A 7,500-nucleotide genomic window follows, 5' to 3' on the forward strand; every position below is an offset into this window, starting at 1 on the left:
TTGACTTGTTCCAATTCATTGGTTTAATCCAGTATAAATCTAAGAATAAGACGGGATCGTCTTCTTGACAAACATGAATAGATAGATTCTATCTATTTTTTTTTAATCTTTTTAATAAGATAAGAAAAAGATAAGAAAAAAAATGTTTTTTTATCCCTCGATCCTCGAGGGAAGATCTTTCTTTAATGAAAAGTTTTCTATTTTCTATTTAGAATTGATTGGTCATACCTGTATTGCAATAATACAATAATATGAATGACTCGCTATTCACTCGGTTTCTGGGTCATAATCATAAGATTATGTAGGAGAGATGGCCGAGTGGTTCAAGGCGTAGCATTGGAACTGCTATGTAGGCTTTTGTTTACCGAGGGTTCGAATCCCTCTCTCTCCGTACCTTCACCTAATTCACCAACGGTACCGACTACAATGTATCAAATCAAATAACAATTGATACGAGTATTCCAATCGTACTTTATTTGATATAGATTCTCTATTCCTAATTGCTGTGGTATGGAAAATACCGGAACGGAAAGAATGGACAAGGAATAAAAATCTCACCGCTGATCCATTTGTAATACGTGAATGGGAGAAAAATCCGGATCAAACCTCTTAGATCTATTTACTTCGGCGAAAGAAAAAAAAGGGGCTTGTCCAAAGCTTTGTTATTTTAGTTAGGTTCAAGTCTGACGGGAATAATATTCTACGACTAGCAACTCATTGATTTTCAAACCGATCCACTTAATATCTATTATTTGATTTACTAATCCTTTATATTGGGATGAATAAAGACTCAAATGTTTTGCCAACTCCTCGTGGGGGGATGAATCCATATAATTTTGAATCAGAGCTCTGGATCTTTGTTCATCCCTCATAGTAATAATATCTTGGGGTTTGCAGCGATAACTTGGGATATCTACTATACGGCCATTAACTAAAATATGTCTATGATTAACTAATTGCCTGGCTCCCGGAATGGTCGAAGCCATACCCAATCGAAAAAGGATGTTATCCAAACGCATCTCAAGTAGTTGTAGTAAAACCTGACCTGTTGACCCTTTGGCTTTCCCAGCAATACGAACATATCTAAGTAATTGTTGCTCTGTCAGACCATAATGAAAACGCAATTTTTGTTTTTCTTCTAGACGAATACGATATTGAGATCTTTTCCCGGAACGCGATTGGTTTCTAAGATCACTTCCGGATCTAGGTCTTTTCCTAGTGAGTCCCGGTAAAGCCCCTAGACGGCGTATTTTTTTGAAACGAGGCCCTCGGTAACGAGACATAAAGACTCCTTAATTTTATTGAAATTTCATTTTACAGAATAAACCTAAATTAATACTGAACTAAACGATAAACGAAGCTAAATCCACTGAAGTACTACAAAGAGGAATAAGATGAATTGTATCAATATCCGTATTATTTTGTATATTGTATATATGGGAAGTTAAGGATCCTTTTCTTGATTTGTTCTGTATAGATCAAACGGCTCCAATCCGTTTTTTATTCTTTATTCATAGTTGGAAGTTCCCGCGACATAACATAATAGATCGGTAACCCGACATTTGGAGAAAAAAAAGGGGGGGGTCTTCTCAATATTCCTTGGTCTCAAGGAAAGATGATCAATCCTGATAAAAAAAAAAAAATAGAACAAATAGAGAAAGCCGACTATCGGAATCGAACCGATGACCATCGCATTACAAATGCGGTGCTCTAACCTCTGAGCTAAGCGGGCTCATATAACAGAAATAGTGCGTGAATAGGAATTCGGGAAACTATTGGGATCTTAGTTAGCTATTAGCTATTAATAATTATTAATATTAATTATTATAAATTATTATAACATATTAATTAATATTAATAATTATTAATATAATATGAATTTTGATTTTATTTTTGATTATTTTCTATTTGATTATTTATTTTTGATTATTTCATTTATTAGTAGTCACTAGCACTAGAATTTTTTTTTTTCATTCAAATCAAATTTAAAAAACGCAAAATAATACTATATACATATGAAATAATTCTATATTCTATTATAGAATAGAATATAACTATTAGTTATAGCAGTTATAGCAGATTATATGAATTCTATTTCTATTAGAGTGTAGTTCCTAAGGAAAGGATAAGATAAGGATGCAATCCAGATCCTACTGAGATATTCCTTTTGTTTCATTCGGAAAGGGAGGAGATAGGACGAAAAAAAAAAAAAGAAGAATGAATATCGACCGTTCCAGTATTCCAAACTGCGCGGGAAAAATGAGAGGGGGGGGGAACATCTATATGTGGGATATATCCATCCATATTGAATTGCAGATACATCAATGATAGAATCATTTCTGATTGGACCAAATAATGGAATGGTCCTCCAATAGATATGAAAGAAGATGGGCAAGAAATAAAATAGGAGCAGACACTTTTTCGATATAGGAATCAGTATCTAATGAATTCAATGGTTCCAACATAAATGAAAGAAGGGGATGGGATCACAATGAGATCGAGATCTCATAAGGGGGATATGGCGAAATTGGTAGACGCTACGGGCTTGATTGGGTTGAGCCTTGGTATGGAAACCTACTAAGTGGTAACTTCCAAATTCAGAGAAACCCTGGAATTAAAAATGGGCAATCCTGAGCCAAATCCAGTTTTCTGAAAACAAGGGTTCAGAAAGCGAGAATCAAAAGAAGGATAGGTGCAGAGACTCAATGGAAGCTGTTCTAACGAACGGGGTTGACTACATTGGTAGAGGAATCCTTCTATCAAAACTCCAGAAAGGATGACCTTATTTAAGTACATAGACGTACTTAAATATCAAATGATTAATCACGACCCGAATCCGGATTTTTTGATTATTTATATGAAAAATTGCAGAATTCTTGCTAAATTAAATCGATTCCAAAAGGAAGAATCGAAGATTCAGTGATCAAATCATTTACTCCAGAGTCTGAAAGATCTTTTGAAGAACTGATTAATCGGACGAGAATAAAGATAGAGTCCCATTCTACATGTCAATACCGACAACAATGAAATTTATAGTAAGAGGAAAATCCGTCGACTTTTGAAATCATGAGGGTTCAAGTCCCTCTATCCCCAATAAAAAAAAAAAGGCCTATTTTATTCCATTCCCTAACCATTTATCCTCTTTTTTCGTCAGTGGTTCAAAATGAGCTTAGCTATGTTTCTCACTCACTCTACTCTTTCACAAATGGATCCGACCAGAAATCTTTCTCTCTTATCACAAGTCTTGTGATAGATATGATCTACGTACAAATGAACATATATGGCAAGGAATCTCCATTATTGAATCATTCACAGTCCATATCATTACTCTTACACTTACAAAGTCTTCTTTTTGAAGATCCAAGAAATTCCAAGGCTGAGGTAAGATTTTCTAATGTTTTTTGAGTCCCTTTAATTGACATAGACCCAAGCCCTCTAGTAGGATGATGCGTCGGGGATGGTCGGGATAGCTCAGCTGGTAGAGCAGAGGACTGAAAATCCTCGTGTCGCCAGTTCAAATCTGGTTCCTGGCACGTGGTTAATATATCGAATAGATACTCATACAAATGAATCGATATGGATCGGGATCCATATTCTATTCGTTAATAGTCTAGATCATGATACATACTTATCCATCTAGGGATATATCTAGATCCCCCATTTTTTTTTTTGATGGGTAAAGAAAAGAATTAGATTCTGTTCCCTCTTCTTTTTTGTTTGTTCATACTGTACCTGCTCTCGCTCAAAAAGAATGTTAATACTTCATACATATTTGAATTGAAGTTAGTTGGCTGAAAACCCAAAAGTCTAGTCTAGAGAGGAATCGAAGGGTAGGAATAGACAGGATTCATTTCAGATACAGTACAAAGAAAATCTGATCCCCTTTTCATTTCTGAATTTTGAGTTCATAATTTCATATTTTCTTTCATATTCTATTTCTTCACTTTCTCTTTCTTCACTCCCTCCTACGTGACTTTTCGGGGCCCATCTAAGTGATGTGCGCGGTACAAAGTTCATGGTGCAGAACTCTTTTGATTCATCCTATTGGCTTTGCTCATCCGAAATGGATATCTTCCAAATTGGGGAATATCAATGAAGCCCCTTTAGTAGCCCATTCATAATACTGAGATGAGAGTCCAGTTATTCTGTTTCATCTAGAACAGAACATAAAAAGATTCCTTGAATATCTGGAGTCGTAGAAGTGAATATTAGTTTCTTATCATTCAATGAGCATCTTGTATTTCATAGAAATTGGGGGCAATATAATCCTTACGTAGGGGCCAGCCTATCCAACTTTCAGGCATCAAGATACGTTTCAGGCGTGGATGATTTTCATAAGAGATTCCCAACATATCATAAGATTCCCGTTCTTGAAAATCAGCACTTTTCCAAATCCAGAAAACAGACGGGATTCTAGGATTCCTCCTTGGGGCAAATACTTTTATGCATACCTCTTCGGGTTGATCCACACCATACTGTATTCTCGTAAGATGATACACACTAGCTAACAACCCGCCCGGTGCTACATCATAAGCACACTGGGAACGTAGATAATTGTAACCATATACATATGAAATGACAGCAATGGAGTACCAATCCTCGGGCTTTATTTGTAAAGTCTCTATTCCTTGGTAATCGAAGCCCAAAGATCTATGCACTAGCTCATGCTTGACTAGCCAAGCAGATAAACGACCTTGCATCTTCTTGATCTCTCCCACATTTGTATTTGTATGAGTATTTCACATTTACGATGAAATTTATGAAGATTTACCCGCTGTTTGTTATTCTGCACAAAAGCATCCTGCCTAATTCACTAATTCGTGGGAAGATACTGAACTTTTGTATTTGAAAGATGTTTCAGTTTCAGGAGGTATTTCTGAAGTAGATGGAGATTTATAGAGTAATCCTTGATCGTAATTTCCAGTATGAGTACTGCGTCCAACATGAAACTTGTGATTGGTAGTAAAATATCGATTTTCCTGTTGAGACCCAATTTGATCTTCATAGATTTCTCGAGATACTTTCTTACGAAGTTTCGTTATAGCATCTATAACTGCCTCTGGTTTGGGTGGGCAGCCCGGCAAATAGACATCCACAGGAATTAGCTTATCGACTCCCCGAACGGTACTATAAGAATCCGTACTGAACATCCCTCCTGTAATAGTACAAGCTCCCATCGCAATGACATATTTTGGTTCAGGCATTTGCTCATATAATCTCACTAAGGAAGGCGCCATTTTCATTGTTACTGTGCCGGCTGTTAAAATGAGGTCTGCTTGCCTAGGACTCGATCTTGGTACCAATCCATAACGATCAAAGTCGAATCGCGAGCCTATTAATGAAGCAAATTCAATGAAGCAACAACTGGTACCATAGAGAAGCGGCCATAAACTGGAGAGTCTTGACCAATTCGAAAGATCATTCGATGTAGTTGAAATAACTGAATTTTGGGTTGTTTGGTCAAGTAACGGAAACTCAATAGAATTAATAACTGTCTCAATGTAATCTTTTCTTTGTTTTTGATTTTGATTGTCTGAATATTCAGGAGCTAAGACCATTCCAATGCTCCTTTTCGCCATGCATAAACTGAACCAACAATTGGGATAAGCACGAAAATGAAAGCTTCTATAAATACAGATACACCCAATACATCGAAACTCATTGCCCATGGATAAAGAAAGACCGTTTCAACATCAAAAACAACAAAAACTAGAGCAAACATGTAATAGCGAATTCGGAATTGTAACCAAGCATCCCCCATTGGTTCTATACCCGATTCATAACTAGAGAGTTTCTCTGGTCCTTCACTAATCGGGGCTAAAACTCCCGAAATTAGAAATGCTAAAATAGGAATAAGACTTGATATTATTAGAAATGCCCAGAAAATATCATATTCGTAAAGCAGAAACATAGATGCACTCTCATGAATGTGGAATATACCGAATTAGTCGATTCAAATTGGAATTGTCAATTCATCCATAACTGCTTAGTCGAAACAACAATTTTGATCGAACCACATAGTTGAGTTTGTTTGCTGCGGGTCATGCCTCGTTTCAAGATTCATCCAATAGAATCCCACTTACCCTTTCTTCAATTCTATTTAGATATGGTGTAGACATATTATGTTCTTGTACAAATAAGACTCTCTCACTTTACCTTGGGTTTTCTATAAAAAAAAAAATAAATGAAAGAATATTTTCATTTTCATCAAAAATGAATAAAAAAAAGATTAATTCAATATTAATTATATTATCTATAATTATGTGAAAATAAAATGGAAATATTCCATTTTCAATGAAAATATTCAATGAATATAATATAATAATATAATAAAATCAAAGAAGAGGTCTGGCTCATTTTTTTTTTTCTCTTTTGTAGTAGAATGCCTAGCTCGGGATTTAGGGTATATTCTACTCGGTTGGCGTTGGTGTATTCTTTTCATTAAGATCGGGGTATAGAATCATTGTTTCTATTGATTCGATATGAATACATAAACAGAAACAGAATGCATCGACCAATTAGACTCTCTCCTTGTCCCAGATTTATACTTAATTGATTTGATTCAATCTTCAATCTGTTGAATTATGAGGAACCCTTACATAGAACAACTCATGGGTTCCTATACCCAAATTAGATACTTTTGACCTGTACTATCCCGACAGGACCCCCCAGAAACAATCGAGTTATTTAAATCGAGTTAAAAGTCTTGAAAGAGTCATCCTATTTCGGACCCATTTCTAGTACCCAAAATCGCTATTTGGAATGACTCGAAATACTTATTAATGTAATAACACCTAGTAAGACCAACCAATGGGTTAGGTTTCGTGACAATCAAAAGAGGTTTCGTTTGAAGCAAACCCACACAATGGAGCGTACCACAATGGTAGAGTCGGCCGAATCATAAATTATCTACAGAAGATAGCTCTGATGGAATCACGCGTTGTCGAACAATTCGACAGACCAAATCCCCAAAAACACTCATAGAAATAGAAGAGAGCACAAACGTTGATACCTTTAGGACCAATTCATTATTTCTGAAACAATGAATTTGGGTTGTTGTTCCACCAAAGAGCGATCAGTCGGGGGATTGGATTCCTAACTCATCCAAGTTCAAACAGACCCCTAATCTTCTTGCATAAAGTCTGCATCGGTAGAATCGACAGAATTGAAATGATGAGCAATTGGATTGGAGTAGGTTGGGATACAAAAAAATAAGTATTGTACAGAAAGATAAAAATAACTAAACTACTTGCTTTGCCTTTGCTAGGCCGGCTATACGAAGAAAAGTCTAGTCTATTTTACAATGTTTACAATGAAACTTACCGAAGAGCTTTCTTTTTGAAACTCTGGCTTTTCTACAAATACAAGAACAGGTCCTAGATCCGTGTGACTTACTATTACTATTAGATTCGATTTTGTTGGGTCAGGTTGGTGGTTTTTGGCTAGGCTCGTGTTATGATTTTGACTTCATAATCAATTGGCTTGGGTATACCAAACCAA

General features: G+C 35.9%; 3 non-coding genes across 3 annotated transcripts; 2 read left to right on the forward strand and 1 right to left on the reverse strand.

The window, feature by feature from the left end:
• The first annotated feature begins 304 nt into the window (after window positions 1–304).
• TRNAS-GGA (transfer RNA serine (anticodon GGA)) lies at window positions 305–391 on the forward strand. The gene has a single exon. It is a non-coding gene; the product is annotated as a tRNA-Ser (tRNA).
• A 1,268-nt stretch (window positions 392–1,659) lies between these two features.
• On the reverse strand, window positions 1,660–1,732 carry TRNAT-UGU (transfer RNA threonine (anticodon UGU)). The gene has a single exon. It is a non-coding gene; the product is annotated as a tRNA-Thr (tRNA).
• Window positions 1,733–3,460: 1,728 nt separating this feature from the next.
• TRNAF-GAA (transfer RNA phenylalanine (anticodon GAA)) lies at window positions 3,461–3,533 on the forward strand. Its single transcript has one exon. It is a non-coding gene; the product is annotated as a tRNA-Phe (tRNA).
• Window positions 3,534–7,500: the final 3,967 nt, after the last annotated feature.

The sequence above is a fragment of the Tasmannia lanceolata genome, unplaced genomic scaffold, assembly GCF_043159265.1.
Source record: "Tasmannia lanceolata isolate RefF3 unplaced genomic scaffold, GAP_Taslan_0.1 ptg000542l, whole genome shotgun sequence".
Classification (NCBI taxonomy): Eukaryota; Viridiplantae; Streptophyta; class Magnoliopsida; order Canellales; family Winteraceae; genus Tasmannia; species Tasmannia lanceolata.